Genomic DNA, 9718 nt, shown 5'->3' on the forward strand with positions numbered 1-9718 from the left:
ATTAAAATCGATTCATGTTAGACTGTATATAAGTAACTTTTACTTGATGAATTGGTGATTCCTATAGATGCATATCAAAAGTTTGAATTTCCATTTTTCTTATTGCGGTTTTTCAAAAGTTTGAATTCCCATTTTTCTTGTTGCGGATTTTTCTTTTCATTTTCGATGAAGGAAGAAGAATTTTTTATTCCTCTAAGAACCAATCATGCAAGCTAAGACACTATTATAGATTTCTCTGATAATATGTGACTCATTTTCTCTCTAAACCATTTGGATAGTTATATAATGACAAAAATTCTATTCTTTGTTTTTTTATTAAATTTAAGATTGTTGCAAGGTTTTCTTTTTTCCTTAATCTATAGGGAGCCACCTTATTTTCCCATCGCTGATGGTGTGAAAGACATTCTTGGGAGATTTTTGATATCTTCATGATTCTATGAGTTTTTCTCCTTTGAATGAAGTTAGATGTATCCATGGCTCTAGTTGATTCCTTTAGGTCTTGAAAATAATCAAGACCACTTTTTCCATTATACATAAGATTTTTCCAAAAAAGGTCTTCTTAAGGACTTTAGTATAATTTTTTAAATCTTTTCTATTGTAAAATATGATTGCTTCGATTTCTATGGCTTTTGAAAATATGTTTAGTGTCTTTGGTATGAGATTCTCAGGTCTTATTTAATATGGTTGTGCACATTTATTGGAAGAAAAATTATTCTTTTTGATGTTGAAGTTTCTCACTGTTCTTTTTGTTGCAGACGTTTCTCCAAATTGAGATAAAGAAACTAATTCAGCTAAGTGGAATTCATGGTTCTAACTAGAAAAGTAATATAGAACAAACTACTTTGATTGTCCATAATTTGTATGAATACACATTGAAACAAATCATCATAAAATGAGTTGAAGCACATAATTCTTACCGCTTTTATTAAATAAAATATTTATCACTGACAAACCACTAACAACCCATATCTAATGAATCAGACTTGTATACTGGAAAAAAATGATTGTGTTTAAACACATATAGTCCTTCGAGGAATGATGTTTAAGGGATTTGATAAAATAAGTTTTTTTTGTTTTGTTTTGTTTCAGACACATTTTTAACTTGGTCAATTCAACCTGATTCTACGCGATAACAGGTTGATTGAAGTGAAAACTAATGGATTGTTTTTTCTTTGTCAATATTTTAGACTGGATAGTTATTTCAGGGTTGATATGTTTTTATAATTTTTTTCCTTTTCTGTTCAATCAGTTTTTGAGTAAATGCTATCTAAATAAACTACCAGAATATGAAGAAAATCTAGATGAAACATTATCTTCTCTTCTTTTCATTGTATTTTATGAAAACTATTCTTCCATTTTGCCTCTTATTTAGTCTTCCCAAATTCCATATTTTATTATGGAATCCTGCGTTGTATAATAGACTTAGATTATATTCTAGATAGTTTGGATAATAATTGAGGTAGGTTGAGTCCCCTCAGGACTAACTAAAACTTAAAAAATAGAACTGCCACCAGAGTACTTCAAATTCTTAGATTTTTCTTCTTTTACAATTTAGGTTAGTATTAGGTTCCATAAGTTGAGCTGGAATGTAGAAACAAAGCTTCTTAAAATGTGCCTTGGTTGTAAGTATAGGAATGGAGCAATATTGGGAATAAGAATGTCATTCCAATGACAATTATTTTGTTTGGAATGGGTATAAGCTCATGGTAGAGGTAAAATGGGAATATATATTCATATTCCCTATTCCATTTGACAAACCAAATGGAGAATAGAAAATGTATTCCAAAATTTCTATTCCTATTCCAACAACCAAATGAGTCAAACTGACCTAAGTGTTCTTAGTACATCAGCCACTGAAATTCATTCCTCTAGTAGTGTGGGTTAGAAGCTACCAAGGCTACATGAACAAAATGCAAATCAGTTAGATACTTTATTTTATTTTTAGTGCTTGTATTGATGTCAAACTTTGCATAGCGAGTGGAGGATTTTTTTACGTATGTATGTGTTGATATCTTACATTAAGTGTATAGGTATTATTTAAATTAAGTCTCTTTTGAAAAGATATCTGTTTTATTAAAAATTTCATTATATGACATAATTGGCATGCTATAAATGTTTTTTAGTAGATTGTTTTATTTTTAAAGAAGAATACTCACCAAACTAAATATAGTCTAGGAGACAATCACTTTCCTAAACTTTTTGTATTTTAATTATTTTTCTTACTCATTCTAAGAATGAGTGCTCCCAACTGTTCAATTGTAGACTAGCTGAATAAATCAAACCACTCTTTCCCTAACCACTCTTGCCCTCATCAATTGTACTCAAAGAGTATACAATCAAACCAAATTAACTCATTATTGTATTTGTGGAGTGAATCTAAGAAGTAAAGTTTTCCTAATAGAGATATGAGTCAAAGGTTAAAACCAATTAGATAATTCATTTATTTTTAGAGTTTTGGTTGTGTTACCAATTTAACATGCCTCTTAAATTGTTATGTTTTATGCTAAACTAGATATGTTCTATCTGCTGACTAAGTGTGTTTAGCTGCTGATAATATACAGTACAGTATGAAAAGAATGCAGTAAGCAAAGTACAGGAATCATAAAGAAGAGAATTGATCATTTTTTAGGATACAAGTACCAAAAATAATACTTTTTATTCAAGTATTCAAAAATATTTTACAAAGTGTTCATGTTTACACAATACTTGAATACAATGCATTCAGATATTACTAGTGCTCTCAGCTCCTAACATAAATATCTGAATTAAACACATTGTACAAACATAAAAGTACTAAAAAAGAGATAGAAAGGAAAGGCATCCATTGCCTGAATGGAAAGTTGTTGCGTTGAACACTGGAGGGCTGATCCCGCATCTCCATCTGTGAGTAAAACTTGCAAAAAATGAATAAAGAAATGGATCAGTTCATACGAACTAAGCAATGGAAAACTTTCCTATCATCTATACTCTGCTGTTTATACAAAATGGTTATCCAGATAACTATGCTAAAAGGCAAGAAGGCAAGGAAAAAATTCGAAGGAGATAAAACATGTTTTTACTAATGAGTTTGTTCCATGTGCAGATATAGGTATGAAGACTTGAGGCTATGGAAGGATCATGCGTACATTACATGTATGAAGCCTTTTGGCTGAGTTTTCTCGAGCAAAGACAAAAGATATTGGGGAGACTATTGAGGGGGCATACATAAGTTTCAGGTATGGGACCTTTCGGTCGAATCATGAAGGACATGTAAGGTTTCAGATATGAAGTTAAAAGAATTTCAAGTATTTCTGCAAGTATATTTCAGCATATATCAAGAAATTACAGGTTCAATTAGTCACAAGGTAAATTAGAATTAATTATCAGTGCCAAATCAATAGGGAAAGAAAGGAAATCTACTACAGGAAAATCAAACTTCTATGAGCAAAGTACAGAGGCAAAAATTTCATGATATTCATCTTATTTATGTGCTTCATGTTCATCAAATGATGATCTAATCTATGAAAGAACGAAACAGTACGCTGAAATGTTTATTAGCAACAATAGTAATTGAAAAATATTTTTAGTTGCAGCATAACAGGAACCTTATCAGCCATTGCAACTTTCAAGACATACGTGGTGATAAAGTGAAACAAATGCTACATGTTGGAATGTGTATCAACATACAAAGACGAAGCAATGATGAAATCAACACTTATCTCCAAGCATGACAAGAATACATATACACATTCTGAATAAAAGAAAGAGAATAATAATCATTTTTCTACTAATAATGTTTTCTTTATGTGCAGGTTGAAGATTAAACAAGAAACATAATTATTATTTCTTATGCAGGAAAAGTGCTAAAAGACTATGAGCTTCATATGACCTATGGGAGTCACGAACCCCTGTTCGAACCCCATAAGTGATGGATCAATATGCTGAGGAAAATAAATACTTCAATGATTATCAAATGCTCAGAACAGAAGGAACAAAATTACATATCAATGATTTCAAACTACAGAATACAATGAAAGCTACAGAATGCTGCTAAACTAGAAGTGTATATGCTGAATATTCTTTTTATTAGAATGGTGGATATCAACAGATAAGGGTTTGAACCTTATTTTGATGCCAAGGAGAGTCATGATATATGTATTATTACAAGGGAAAGAAATACATTGGTTCATTCTGAAAACCGTAAGTGTATTTGCAAACATTTATGTGTTTTTTTTCAAACAAGTATTTCAACACATTCTGCAGAGAAGACAACATGTTTTTTCTGCTATGATATTCTAACAAAAGATGAAACAACAGTGTCGTATGTTAACCAGCAGAGAAAGCCATTCTTTATGACCTAAAAATAGAGCACTTTTATGTTTCATTCTCACTGAATGAGACAAAGGAATATTTGCAGAAAAGAGGCACGTTTTTATCAAAAAGAGGAGCCACATTTTTATTTAAAAACGTTAATATAAAATCCAACAGTAAACCCGAACATTTCAGCATTGAACTTCATGTGTTTATGCAAAAAAGGAGGCACAAGTTTAATGCAAAATTAGTGCCCACATTTTTTTAAAAATGTTACAAAAGTATTCACCAGTAAACCCAATACTTTCAGCAGAGATAAAGTCATTTTCTATGCAGTGAAAGAAGCATGTTTTTACCAAACAGTGCCACATTTTTTTAAAAATTGTTTTTTGCAAAGTTTGAACAAAATATGTAAAAGCACAATATGATGCTATAGATCGTCCAAAATTCATCACAACAAAGTATGCAATAGACAACAAGCTCACTTATGAAGGAAAGAATGCCCATAAAATCCGCGGCTAGCATGGTAAACTCACCATAAAAATAACCACTGCTAACAAAGAGAGGAGAATATGGCATCTACAGCCATGAAACTTAAAAAAAAATCGCACCAACAAAGAGCTAAAATGAAGTCCAAATCTCCATTGCGGCTAGGGTTTTAAAACCCCTTTCCTCCTCCATACATGAACATCAATAAATGAGACAAAGCAAAATAATTTACCCTCATTTTGCCTTTTACATTCTTTACATTGTGCCTTTGCCATATTCTATAAAATTTCGGGTCCATGTCATGAAGAATAGGCATGCGTTTTTTAATAAGACTCCATTTTTTAGATTTATATGTATGAAATTGATAAATTATATCAATTATAATTTTATACATATAAAACTAATAGAGTTTTTTAAAAAACTATTAAGTTCTTCTATTTTTATTATTATTAATATGTTTTAAATTAACAAAAGACAAACACATTAATATTAATAAAATAGAAGACTTAATTTCGTTTAAAAAATAATAATAATATTAATGTGTTTATAAATAAAAATTGATCAATAGAAGACAAACACATTAATATTATTTTTTAATATAATAAAAGATTTGATTGTAAAAATGATAAATCAAGTGATTATAATTATAAAATCATAGATTTTATTATTTAAAGGGAATTTTAAATGTTTAATGCATAAATGCAAGGAGAGAAAATGGGGAAGCTATTTTTGGAACAGAGGGACATTCAGTTAACGCTTGGATATAGGAATATTTTTGAGGCCAAGTTCGGTTCTAGTTTCATATGTAGATTGGTGAGTGATTTGATGATATATTTAGCAATCCATGGAGCAGTAATGATCAGTTATGCATATAGTTCAGATTGAGGGCTTATTTTATGCATACATTGCATAATTAAAAGCAGTTTTACATGCTATTTTTGAGGGTTATTTAGTGTATCCGAGTTTGAGCTTTTTGTGCATGATTTTGGAGAGTTAGAGGCAATTTTAAGTTATCCATCAGTTGGGTAGGTGGTTGAGTGCAGTTTTCAGAGGCTCCATCATAGTTTTCATCATTTTTTGGTGACTTTTCCTAGGCATGATTTTGGAATCCGAGTTAGGGCTATTTTTCTATATATTGTACTTTCTCATCATGATGAGGAACTTCTTTCAGATTCATATTTTTTGTGCATAGCAGATTTTGAGTTGATTGTAAGGGCACTTGTGACAGAGATTTTTTAGCATTGATTATAGAGATACAACGGTTCCTTATCATAGATTCTTGTGCAATTTTGTGAATTCCTTACTTTAATGTTGTGTTCGCCTTCATTATAGTTACATTCCTAGTCGCAGATTTGAATCGTGATACATGTGATTGCAGGTCTATGTTTGTGATTATTGTTTTCTTGCAGAAAATTGGTGAAACTTAGGTATCCCTTTCAAAGCAGGAAATACCAATCTTTACATAGAAACACTTTTGTGATTACGTGATTGTCTGATATTGTGAATCAATTGTCTTTTCATAGTTTATGCTGAAGTAATCAAAATTACATTCACAACCATTGGTGTATCACCTCACTTAGATTGGTTTTTATCATTCATTCTTTAATTTCTTACCCTTATCTTGAGTATATTTTAGGATTAGGTGATCACAACTTAGGAACCAGCCTAGCTTTCAGAGATTCTTCTCTTGTTTTAGGACAACCCACCACCTGAGAGAGTTTCCATTGTTTCACAGGATAGCTTGATTTCAGATCTCGCTAAAGGCGCAAATCCTAATTGACAACAGGTTGATTCAAAAGTTTAGAAATAATCTATATGCATAATAAGAAGTGTTTTAAAATTTAATATGTATATCCTCAAGTCAAGTTTCAAGGATTGACAGGTCACGGGAGCACAAGTTCTTGTTGATACACCATTGGTTGGAAATTCAACATTGAGAGAAGCATGAATTTATGCTAACACTTTTTAAATTAGAAAATCATAAATTTATGCTAATACTTCTTTTTAAAGAATTTAGGAGAAGGATATCTATTCTACCAAAGCCATTAAGGCATGATCTCAATTTCAATACTTAAAGGAACTTGAACTATTTGTCTACAATTCAAGAACTGAAGTATATAATGTAATCGAATAACATTTCTTACATCATGGTTTTATTAATTTTGATTTTGGTGAACTGTATGACAAACCATGGACTCAATCTAATTGAGCCACAATTCTTCAATTAAAAAAACTATAATAAATAAATAAGTCATTTAAGTTATTTCTAAATAAATTTTTTTGATGAAAGCAACTATACAATAACAATTAACAATAAAAATTAAAATAAGATGGCTCCCGCTCCTGCCTGCGCTCTTGCCCAAGGGTGAATTCAAATTGCATTCGTTCAGGTTGCAACTACTACTGGGGTCTCTTCAAACAGGGATGATGCTTCGTCGATTGTGGTGGGGGGTGCTTCTGCTGGGTCTGGTGCTTCTCCTGCTTGTGGTCCTACTTGCGTTCTGCCTCGTGTTCCTTCCTGTGTTCCTGTTCTCGCCTATGGATTCTCTCCTGTGGTTGCTGCGCCGGTTGTGGTGGATGCGGTGGGGGGTTCTACTACGGAGGGCTTTGCTAGGTCTTTGGAAACTTCTCCTATTATGAAGACTAGTGGTGTTGGGTTTTCTATTGTGTCTAGGGCTACAGGGGACTGGGGTTTTCTAGTCTGACCTCTTATGTAGATATTGCTACTTTTGAGGCAGACCTTCATCGGTGTGCCCCTTTTGTTGGTCACTTTGTAGGTTCCTCAAAGCTTCGGGAGGTTACTCCTATGAAGGTGATCAAACCCTTATAGGTTTTGTTACATTCTGATATAGTTGATGAGATCTTCAAAACTGTAGAGGATTTTTCCTCTCATGCTGCTATTTTCAGATTTAGAGGTTTTTGGCCCTCTCTTCCCGCCCTTCATGATTGGATTGCCGGGTACTAGAGGCACCTTTTATCTACAAATATTTAGATTTTCCCTATGACTAAAGGTTTTTTTATTGTCAAATTTGATAATGCTAAAGATAGGAGGATTATCTTGTGTGATTACAACTTCTCTTAGGAGGATCATTTCTCCCTGATGGCCAAACCTTGGCATAAGGATTTTGATCCACTTACAGAATATTTCTCGAAGATCCCTATTTGAGCTAGGCTTTTGAATCTCCCCATGCATCTCTGGTTGGACTCAGTTTTGGAGATTATTGGGGCAATTCTTGGGGGCTTTTAGATTGTGGATACGACAACTTCTGATGTTCTTCATTCGACGTTTACTCACGTCCTAGTTGAGATGGATGTCTCTAAGGGTCTCCCTGAGTAGATTTGTTTGCATTCTCCGCAAGGAACCTGGACTCAAACTCTGGATTATAAAGGTCTTCCCTTTCGATGTAGGAAATGTCACATGACTGGCCATGTGGCGGCTCGTTGTTCTTCTGACAAAGGAGCGAGGGTGTCTTTGATAAGCATTACACGGTTACAAAATATTCATTTGACCAAGAGCAAGCTGATTTAGGGTCTCTTGCTTCTGATGGTATAAGGGACAGTTCTCCTAATGCTTTGTTTCAACCTTTTTTGGAGGAGGCTCTTGCTTCGCAATCTGTTGAGCCTGATTTCCTGATTGCTGAACCTTTGGCTGTTATTTCTGGACCTGGTATTATCTCTAGACCCAATGCTTAAACTGTTTTGGATCTAGGTCTGCCCATTTTGGTCTCTCCTAGGGAGAGTGTTTTGTTGGATGTTTTTTCTTCTCCTGTCTGCCATGTGGTTTCCTCCGTTTCTTCTGGGGATTGGCAGAATGATGTGGCTAAGGTTGAGGATGGATGGATAACGATAAAAGGAAAGAAATCTAGGTTTCCCATCCCTCCCCTAGATATGAATTTGCGGTCTCACAAGAGAGGTTCTAAATCTAAACCTAAATCTTAAGTTCCTTTGTTGTGGTTGTCTGGTGTGGTGGGAGTTAGTCAGTTGCTCCCTATTTTTGTTTGGTGTTTCACACTGTTGTATTTGGGCTTTATATTGTTACATCTTTAGTTTTGTTGTACAAGGTTTCAGGACCTTTCAAAACCTACTTTTACTTAATCAAAACTATGCAATAAAACTGAAATTCCAAAGTGTTGCAAATTCGTCATCTCCGTCCTCTTCTCCATTGACTGGATTATCAAAGACTAGAGAAGATTCGCTCATCGCTCCTTGTGCAATGTTCATTAGCGAGTTGGGCCAATATTCTAGTGATGAATCCTATACCAAATTATTTTCTTTTTGAGCTAGTACAATATTAACTTGTTCTGGGTTGACAAAACCATTATTCATATCATCATTTTTTCTTGTACATTATTCTTGGTTTCTTTCTTATGTTTCACTTTACATTACAAATTTCAATACACATAGTTAGTTTAAGTTGTTTTAGTAGAGTTTGTTGTGTATTGACTTTTGAAGTTGCAAATATACAATACATATTAAGTACATATTCCCATTAAATTATTAATGATTATAATCATCTGTTAATAAATAGCTAATTTTGACTTATTAATAAAATAATTATAAATCTATTAGTAAAATAATTTTAATAATAACAATAACAATATTATTATTAATTAATAAACTACATTAATTAAATTAATCAACAACTATATTAATTTTTTTTTTTATCAAATTATTTAAAATTTAATATATTTAAATATATTTTAAAAAACTATATTAAGAATTATTATTAAATTAACATTTAATAACATTAACTTTTAAAAAATATGAAAATAAATAAATAAATAAATTTCAACTTTTAAGGCTTGTTGGCCATCAAGGCAGCACTGTTGTAGCAGAATACTACTGCGGCCACAACAGGGTACTACTACATCAATAGTACCTATTGTTGTTGTAGCAGTACTGCTGCCTGGCCAGTAGTAAATGTCGCCGCTGATCACAA

This window comes from Cupressus sempervirens, chromosome 3 (assembly GCF_028749045.1).
Source record: "Cupressus sempervirens isolate cs-2001-9-10 chromosome 3, ASM2874904v1, whole genome shotgun sequence".
Taxonomy (NCBI): domain Eukaryota; kingdom Viridiplantae; phylum Streptophyta; class Pinopsida; order Cupressales; family Cupressaceae; genus Cupressus; species Cupressus sempervirens.